Source organism: Prionailurus bengalensis, chromosome E2, assembly GCF_016509475.1.
Source record: "Prionailurus bengalensis isolate Pbe53 chromosome E2, Fcat_Pben_1.1_paternal_pri, whole genome shotgun sequence".
NCBI lineage: Eukaryota > Metazoa > Chordata > Mammalia > Carnivora > Felidae > Prionailurus > Prionailurus bengalensis.
In genome coordinates, this window is record NC_057352.1 from 33,286,524 (window position 1) to 33,296,779 (window position 10,256).

The following is a 10,256-nucleotide window of genomic DNA, read 5'->3' on the forward strand; positions in this document are numbered from 1 at the left end:
TCAGCCTCTGCTTTGACCTGGGGGTCCCTTGGCACCTGTTGGTCACCACCCCTTCCCCACCACGTGAGCAAGGAAGGGTCTTCACCTGTCAGCCCTGTGAGTGCCCAGGGGCTGTGTGGCAGGAGCTAAGAGGGAGAGGTGGTACTTGTGAAGGAAGATGTTAAAACTATCCCTCCCCTTTCTCATCACACTTATTGTCCCCCACACAGGGGCCCATGACAGTCCCTGGCAGCGAGGTGGGGAGGGGGTCCCCTGGGAATCTGAATTAAGGGGAGCCTAAAGACCTTGCAGGAGGCTGGGTTCCCTCACTCCCGCTTTGCCCCATTGGGGGGACGTGCCTGGTGATTCTTCCCTAGGAAGACAGGGCATTGCCCACAAGGTGCATTGTGGACCCCCCCCCCGATCCCAGGCCCCCCTTCTAGCTACCCATCTGCAATCCCACCGCAAACCCCTCCTGGATTCTGCACAGAGGCATTTATTCAATGAGCCTCCATCAGGTAAAGAAGGGGAAGTGTCAACCCGTTAGAGCTGGTCACTGAGGGGGGGAAGCAAGGACTAGGCGAGTTTGATGAGTGGGAACAGGACACAGAGAAAGTTCCAGATGTGGAGACTAACTTGGGCATCAGAGTCGGGGCTCCAGGAACCCGGGCGGGCTCTGGGGGTCTCTGGGCTGCGGCGGGGAGGACAGTGGACTGAAGCTGAGCTACAGGGAAGGAGGGAGCTGAAGCCTTGGGTGGCAGAGGGGAGGCAAGCGGCATCTGTGGCCGACTGGGGGAGGGCGGGCGGTACTTACAGGAAAGGGATTTTCTGGATTCTTAGAAAAACAATAGGCAGGGCTTGTAGCTGGGGCAGGAGGATTGGGGTCACCAGCTGTCTGTTTGATACAATGACTGGTTCCTGATGCTTTGGAATTCAAGGGCAGGAGGCACTTCGGGACCCTGGGTCAACCTCGGGCTCCCTAGCCCTCTCCCCAGGCCCCACCTGGGACCCACAACACGCAGGATGTTCTGATTGTCCCTTTTCCTTCCTTCTCACTTTGCTCTTCATTTGCTGGGGTGTGTGGTGGGGATAAAGTCTCAGAGGCATTTACCTGAGCCGTGAGAGACCACAGGCAGCGCACGGGAAACAGACAAACCATCTCAAAGCCATTCCTTGTCCTTTGGCTGGGCGCTTGCTGAAGGCAGGTGCTTGTTAGTTGCAGAATGGGCACAGGCCTGGGCTTCCGTGGGGAAGGGGGGCATTCTGGACGGGGGCTGGTGGAATGAGGGCACCCCTGCAAGGACGAAGCCACCGACACGCCGCCGTGGGACCGCAGAAGGGCAGTGTCAGAGGCACCCGCGGCTTCCCATTGCCCTCGGAACACAATCCGACTCCTTAGCTCAGCCCAACAGCATGATCTGGCCCCACTGACCCCCCAGATTCATCTTCCTTTATCGCCACCCTGAACCCCTAGGGTTGTTTGGGTGCAAGCAATAGAAATACACTCTAACTTAAGGGCAATGGGGGTCCTCGGGGTGATCACAGAGGTGGGGCAAGAACCTCCCAACTGGGGCAGATGCCAAGATGGAAACACCAGTCCGTGGGGCCCCACAGCCGGCAGCGCCATTTATGTTTGTGTTACTCAAGGTTTCCTGGGCATCCCCTTGGCTGAGCCTAGGTCGCAAGCCCACCTGTAGGGTAGCGAGAGGAAAGGCCTGGCCAAGAAGGCTTCAAAGACTCACTTGGCCTCTGAAGAGGGAAGGCAAGTGCCCCATTTTACCTTCCCAGCAACACTGTCCTCAGTGGGAAGGGACGGGACTCCCCAAAGGAAGAGGGGAAAGATGTTTGGCGGCCAAACCCACAAATGTCCATTGTGCCCTTCACTCATTTGCCCTTCTTTTGTTCCTCAAATATGATAAGCTTGCTCTCACCACAGGGCCTTTGCATATGCCATTCTCTCTACCTAGAACACTCTTCCCCTGGTTCTGCACATGTCTGGTTCCTTTCCTTTCATCAGGACTTTCCTTTCCTTTCCTTTCCTTTCCTTTCCTTTCCTTTCCTTTATCAGGACTCATCAGATCTGTAATGAATCCCCCTCAAAGCCCCGCCCCCCACCGTCACCACTCATTCCCAAGTTTTCCGCATCAGATCATCTCGATGCCATCCTTCACAGGCCTTCCAACCATCCAAAATTACCTCGTCTGTTAATGTGTCTGCTTTTGTTGCCTGTCTCCTTCCACTGGAATGTAAGCACCATGAAAACAATGACTATGGTTAACTAGCTGTAGATCCAGTCCCGGCACAGGGCTTAATACGCATTTACTAGGTAAATAAGCAACTAGGAACAAAAAGACCCAGACAGGGGGAGTGGGTGGCCTGGCCAAGGGCGCCCAGAGAGGAGACCACGATGGCATTCAGGGTCAGAAGCCAAGCCTCGCCTGCCCTGGGGCACTGGAAGTCAGCTGACTAGGAGCGTGGGCTCCAGAGTAGATTGCCTGGGTCAGCGCCCACTAACTGTGCCTCAGTTTCCTCCTCCTGGAGGTGAGAATCCCAGGTGTGAAGCGGACGGCTATTTCATTACTGAACAGGTGGGGAGCGGCTACAAACACACCTGCAGAAGTCCCTTTAAAGTCATGCTTCTCAAACTTAACCTTTCCCAGAGCTTAATAACCTGCAAATGTTGTCTAAAATGGAGGCTCTAAGAAAGCATCCCCCCTCCACCCAAATTCTGATTCAATAGCTCTAAAGTGGAATCCTGGAATGTTCAAAGAGCAGCTTCTCCTCCTTTTGAGGTTCACACTGTGATTGCGCATTAATGCCACTAGATGGAGCCATGAGCCCAGAGAAAGGGTCTGACCCCGACCGCTCGGAGCCCTGAGGCCGCTTCGCCAGGAGCGGCCACCAGATGGCGTAGTCTGTCTTCAGAAGGTGCCACACCTCCGCCGGGGCAGAGAAGGGGACCGCCCCGTCTTAGGGAATAGGTGGTCTGAGGGCTGCACACACACATCCTTCCCTGCTAAGGGAGCCGCAAGAAGGAGCCTTGAGGCCAGGGGAGGCCCGGTTCTATTTCAGGGTTCTATTTCAACCCCCTGTCCCAATCAGAACCCCATCTGCCCCTGGTCTTAGCACCCGCGCCTAGTGTAAAGGCTGTGGCCTCAGTAGGCGCTCAACAAAGACTTTTGCTCACTTGAACAGATACACACGCATCCATACAAGCCGACTTGGTGAGTCCTGTGGAAAACAATTATCATAAAGATAGTGATCATTTAATTATTAAGTGCCTACTGCATGCATGCCAGGCACTGTGTTAAGTATTCAGTCTACACTCACAGATCCTTCCGGCAGCCCTGAGAGATAGTTATTAGGAGTATTGGACAGATAAGGGGAGTGAGGCTTCCTGAAGTTAATCACATGGTCATGGTCATGGTCAGGAAGCCAGAGGCAGCACAGGAGTGTGGTTGCAGAGCAAGGGCTCTGAACCAAGGAGGGCTTCCTGGGGGTGAGTCCTGAGCAGGCTCTAAAGTAGGTAGAGCCACGGACCGGCAAAGCGAGGCTGTTGGAAGAACGCCCCTGAGCGAAGGAGAAACCAGTGGGCTGAGGGTGGTGAAGGGGCCGGAGGTGTTTGGCTGCAGAGGTGCTAGAAGCGGGTGGAAGACGTAGGTCGGGGAGCTGGCTGACAGAGGACCCAGCAGCTGCTGCAAGGGAGTCAACAGACTCAGGTTCCAGCGCTACATTTACATGCTGTGTGTCCTTGGTCAAGTTTCTTAACTTCTCTGGGCTCACCTTATCTCCATATTAATAGCCTGGTCACAGGTTCCTTGGGAGGACTGAGTACAGCGACCTGGGTGAAAGTGCCTGCCACAGTTCCCAGCTGCTGGTTTTCTTTCCCTTGTAATGTGGCCTGGGAAAATCCTTCTCTATGCCTCAGTTTCCCCATCTCTCCAGGGCAGCCGTGTAGTGTCGTGGTTGGGTGCAAGGGTTCTGGCGTCAGCGAGCCCCAGGGGGTGCTGATGCTGGGCGTGTGGCCCTGAGCAGGTATCCTCTCTGCACCTCAGTTTTCTCCACTATAAAATGGGGGTGCTAACCACATCACCTGCCTCAAAGGAATCTCCGGAATTCCACGTCTCTAAGACACCCAGCGCGGCGCCTGGCAGGCTATCCGTGCACAGACTGTTCTCCAGTGGTGACCTCCCAATAAACAGAGAGGCATCATCAGACCGTCTCTAGGATCCGTCCAGATCTGACACGCTAGTTAGTTTTTACTTAGCAAGTTCTTTTTCTCTCCTTCCCTATACCCGCCTGTCATAGGTATTCACGATCAGTGCCCCAAGTACGTGAGCAAGTTCCAGAACTTCTGGCTATGCCCCTCATCTGGGCATTCCCCTCCCCAGACCACATGTGGTCTTCCCTGCTCCAGGAAGGCCAGCCGGCCATACAGCATATACAATGCAACAGATACATGGGTTCCCCAAACACTCCTTTCCTCGGGAAGAACATCGTCCCCAGCCCCATCCCACCCAGGGGACAGTGCCTTAACCCAAAGGAACCCATGCCTCATGGTCCCAGAGACTAGGACGCCTTAGGAGCCATCCAATGGGGCACAGGGATGGAGGCTGTATATTCCTGCACCAGCCAATGGTAAATGCTGCTCCAGGAAGAGGGTGTGGCCTTGGGGGGCCGGGGTGGGGAGGGGGGTCCATGCACTTCTGCCAAGACAGCTCCCAAAGGGTTAACCGCTGGCCTGCAGCTGGGGGAACGGGTCCTCTGGGCCAAGGTGGATGCGAGCCCAGTGGTACATCCGCACTCCCACTGCTGAGGACAGTTTTCAGGAGTCCTCTCTGCAGGGAGCCCCAGCCTCCTCGAACACATCCAAGTACGGGGAGCTCACTACCTCTGGTAACGTGTGCTTCTCCTCGCCTGCTCAAGCAGCGGCGGGAATGTGGTCCCTTCCTCGCTGATGTCCTGGGACCCACGGAGGACCGCACCCCTCCAGCTGCACCCCGCCCGCAGAAGCAGTTCAGGGGCGGACCATTCTCAGATATCACATCCATTCCTCCGGGCGCTTTTAGGTACAAACAACAGAAAGGCGACTCAAATTGCATTAAGTCTAAAAGGACTCATCAAATGGAAAAATCCAAGACGAGATTGGTTCCTAGTGAGGCTAGATCTGGGGTCTCAGAAAGGGTCCCCAAGTCTGTGTCTTCTGTTTCCCGGCTCCGCCCTGAGGCCTGAGGCCGGCAGTGTCCCCTCAGAGAGAAACTGCCAAGTGGCTTCTGTGCTCCCAGGGGCTCGGTGCTCCCGCCAGCCCGGCCTGGGCCCCACGGAAGGAGGTGAGCTGTGAACACAAGAGAGAATGGGCTGAGCAGCCCCAAAGAGCGCCACGTTCTGTCCTGACCATCCCAGCCAGAGACCACACATCTGGACAAAAACAAAGGCAGAGGCTGTGGCTAAGCGCTCAGGCAGAGACACAGGGGAACTGGGCAGGGGCAGCGCCCTGGGGGAGGCAGTGATTCAGGACTCAGAGAACTCATGTTGGCGTGGTGGGGGGCGGGGGGGAGAATGAAGGGCCAACGGGCAAGGTGGGGGCGGCAAGAAAGGAAGCCAACCCCCCACTTGTCTTTCCCAGCCCAGACGGATCTTTAAGCTGTCTGAAGGTTTTTGTGTCCATCCATCTAGTTCAAGAAAGGTCAAACGTGGTTTGGCTGGCCCTTTGTGTCTGCCTCTTAGGGAAGCAATCGTTTCAGCCTACCTCATGGACGCTTTAAGGCCTCATTCCATTTTTCCAAGGTTGGGAAGTCCTGCCTGAAGTCTACCCTAAGTTTCTCCTGCTGTTGGTCACAAATGAACAGTTCTGTCCTCAGACTCCCCAAAGTCTAAAGCGGTCTGCCCTCATCTGACTCCATCCACATGGCAGGACGGGGAAACCTAGGACGGAGTCCTGGCCTTTATAAGACAAGAGAAGCCCCAGAGTTTTTGGGTCATCCAACATGACTTCTCCATAGCCCAAGTCAGGGCCCCCAGGTGCTCATCCTGGCCTTCCCTTTTTGTCTGGGGACCACCCCACCCTTCCCTCCCCTGATTACTGAGCCCTTCCATCTCCCCACATCTAGGGTAGAAGCATTAATTAATTCAACCATCTATTTGACAAATCTTCACTGAGTACCTGCTTGGTGAAAAGCCCTATTCCAGGTACTGGGACTGCAGCTGACATTCTAGTGAAGGGGGCAAGGAACAAATAAGAAATTAAAGTAACAACATCGTTCCAAGACAATTGTAGCTGACAGGAAAAAAATAACGCGGGGTGGAGGAGGGAGGTATCCCGTTGAGAGATGGTCAATCAAGGAGGGCTTCACAGAGGAGGCTGTATTTCAGCTGAGACCTAACAGAAAAGAAGCTTGCAGGCCCGGGGGGTGGACAGGGTGTCAGCTGGGCCTTTCGCGAAGTACTTCTAGGATGGAGTTGGGGGCTCTGTGTGCTCCTGCAGACAGTGCCCCCACCTCCCACTCCGCCCCCTCCAGGATGCATGGCCCAGCTCTGCACCCCTGGCTTTGGGCCGGGGGAGCCCAGAAAAGGATTGGAAGGAAGAGATCGGGGAATTCATTGCTGGACCCCCCACTCCCTCCCCCCCTTCCACCCCGCACCCCCTCCCCCACCACCAGAGGGTCTTTTGGACTGTCTGCTTTGTTCAAGGCCCCTGTTCTGTGCAATTCTTTCTACTTTCTGGTTCCTATAACCCCTCTCCTGTCAACCCTCTGGGCCTGCAAGTCCCAGTCCCAGAGCTTCTGGCCCAGGTTACTGCACCACAGGCTGGCTGGCTCGCCCAGCGCTCCGCCCACATGTCTTGGATTCAATCCCTTTTGTCATTAAGCTTTCTTCGAATTATCCTGGTCCAGGGGTGCCATCTGCTCCCTCCTGGGTCCCTGACTGCCGTGGAGAGGCCACGGCAGGTCATGTAGGGTTCCGCAGGCTGCAGTGAGGAAGTGGGGTTTTTCCCAGGAGTGTGTGGAAGTCATTAAAGGATTTGAAGCAGAGAGTAGCCAAACCTTCTGAGCTTCTGAGCCTGGAATGCATAGCCCTGGGTCTGGGGTTGGGGTCCCAGCAGGAAACCCAAAGGGAACGGGATTTCCTGGCCCCAGAAAGTCCCTGCCTCTGCTCCTCCAGGGCTGTATGTGCTGGCAGCCCCCATGTGCCCCCAAGGGTGCTTCTCAGATGTTCCTGGGACCAGGAGTCTGTACAAAATGAAGGCAGCCCATGATCTCAGGCAGAGGGTTTGATGAGTCCTGCCTGGATTCTCAGCTAAGTCTTCCCCATGTCAAGTCAGGACTCTCGGGTGGCAAGCGACAGAAACTCAAGGCAAACAGCCGAAGAAAAACAAAACAAAACACAAAGTTAGGAAGAGAGGATGTACTGGCTTTCACAAAAAAAGCTAAGGACGCCCTGGCCGCAGGCAAGGCTGGATCCAGGAGCTGACGGCAATAGCTCGGGGTTGGGGCGCCTGGCCGGCTCAGTCGGTGATCTCACGGTTCATGGGTTCGAGCCCACATCGGGCTCCACGCTGGCAGTGTGGAGCCTGCTTGGGGGATTCTCTCTCTCCCTCTCTCTCTGCCCCTCCCCTGCTCTCTCTCTCTCTCTTTCCCTCTCTCAAAATAAACTTTAAAAAAAAAAAAATTTAAAAAGCCTCTGTCCTTAAGGGCACCTCCCCCTCTGAATGACACCAACTTCATTTACAGCTTAAAGTGTAGGCCGCATCTCAAATATGTCCAGCAAAGGTTCCAGAATCCATTTTCATCGGCTCTAGTGGGCTCACAAGCCCATCGCTGAACCATCACCCGGCCAGTGGTATTGCATCCGCTTTTTAGCCGGGCCTGGATCACAAGGACCCGGGGACCAGAAGGTAGGTCACGTCCCCTGGACCTCGTAGACCACAAGCTGGGGAGAAGAGGCTCCCCAAAGGAAAATGAAGCGGCAGCTTCCAAAAATAAGAGAGGACAGGGCATTTGGAAGGTATAAACCACAGAGCGCCACCACCTCCCCCAGTATCACTAATGCTTCGTATTTCACACTGTTGTTTTTGATCTTCATCAATGCAACCTTTATCTTGACGCCATTATGCCCCAGCACTGCAACCGAGCTCATTAAAGTTTTCCCAGATGGTTGAATGAATGACAGAGATTGATGCCCTCTCCTGGCGTCTCCTAACTGCAGCCCCGATCGATTTTCTAGGGCTGCCGTAACAAAGTAGCACACTGGGCGGCTTAAAACCTCCAAAATGTAATCTCTCGCAGTTCTGGAGGCTCAGAGGTTGAAAATCAAAGTGTTGGCAAGGGCCGGGCTCCCTCGGAAGGCTCTAGGAAGGATCCTTCCTCGCCTCGTCCAGGGTCTGGTGGCTCCAGACAATCCTTGGCATGCAACCGCATGATTCTGACCTCTTACCTTGATTATATCCTGAAAGACTACCGTTGACCCTTGAACAGCTCAGGGGGCAGCCAGGGTCACCCCACCCCCCTGCCGTGCGGTTGAAAAAACATCAGTATAACTTTTAACCACCACCACCACCCCCCCCCCATAAACTCAGCTACTAATAACCTATCGTTGGCCAGAAAGTTTACCAACCAGATAAACAGATAAACACCGTGTTGGTGTTATACGTATTACACACTATGTTCTTACATAAGGGAAGCTAGAGAAAAGAAAATGTTGTGAAGAGAATTGCAGAGAAGAGAAAACACATTTACAGTACGGTCCTGTATCTGCCTAGACGTGGACCCACATGGGTTCAAACCCATGCTGTTCAAGGGTCCACCGTATTTCCAAAGGAGGACACGTGTAGAGGCACTGGAGGTTACGACTGGAACATATCCTTTTGGGGGGACACCGTCCTACCCACGACACAGCCCCTCTACACCGACCTGCGTTAGGGTTGGCTAGAAGACGCCGCGGGGACATAGCTCCAACTCTTGGAGGATGTCACGCAAAAGCAGGTCTGGCTGCTTTCATTTCGTGGTTCTACCACACCAGCCTGGGGCTACCAGGATAACCACAACGGGTTGTTGCGGGAGAGAGTGAAAGGGGTACACAGGGATTTCATGTGTTCACCCACAAGTCCATTACCGCTAGAGGCGACCTGCGCTCTCCTGGCGCCCTGGGCTCTGGTCTCTGCAGGGCACTGCCACTTGTCTCTCACGGGCGGCGGCTTCTGCCAAGCAGCAGAAACATCGAGCACCTAGGCCGGACCCCAGCGCCCTTGGGAATGCGAAAGCCACACAGGTCACGAAGAGGCACGGCGAAAGCTTCCCTCCGCCGCAGGAGCCCCAAAGCTCTGCTGTTTAGGTCCCAGTGTCTCCCAGAGCCTTGCGGGGGGAAAAGGTTAAAGCTTGAATGGGGCGAGCGACGTAAATGAGCAGAACTGAGCCGAGTCACGTGCGAGGCAGCAGAGAACGGCGGGGACTGTGGCAAACCGAGGCGCGTGCCTCATCTCAACCGGGCGGCTGCTATTTAGCGCCATGTGAAAATTGGCACCCAGGGTTGCCAGATCTTCGGGAATTTTTAAAAGAAACACCAGAAAGTCACTTTTTTTTTTTTTTTTTTACGTGAAGTTTCCCCCATTTCAAAATGCTGCTGAGGCTGGATTCAGCCCACAGGCCACGGGTTTGCAAGCCCTGCTTTAGTGAGACAACTTTTTCCGTCTTGCCAGCTCTCCGCTTTAACTCCCTGGCCGTCCGCGGGACATGGACGTGTGTCAAATGGGGCAGGGCCAGGAACAATCCCCCTCCCCCACCGCCCTGGGATTCACCCTCCCCCAAATAGCCAGGGCCTCTCCCTGGGTCCGGCTCCCTCCTGCGGGACAAAGCCCCTCTCAAGGGACCCCCTTCAGACCGAGTGCTGGCAGACCAGCAGCACAGGCCTGCCAGGCAAGCCTGAACATGCCGGGAGCCCACTGAGACCCAAGCTGCGGGGGCTTTTCCGGTTCTCAAGAGAAAGTCCAGACTTATCACCGTGGCCTCCGAAGGCCCTCACTGGCAGACTGTTCCTGGCCCTTTCAGCCCGTGACTTTGTTCTTTACGTTGGTCCCTACTGACCCCTAGTCCCATCTCTTCACCCTGCCCCCCACCTTTTTTTTGACAGCGCCGGCTTTCTTCTCCATGGACCCCTTGCTCTCTTCTATCTCTGGACCTTTGCGTGTGTCATTCATTCCCTAGACTGTGCCTGAACCAGCCCTCCCACTCCAGCCCCCCCACCTAACACTCCTGTGTCTCCGTAGGTAGCTCTTCAGGTCT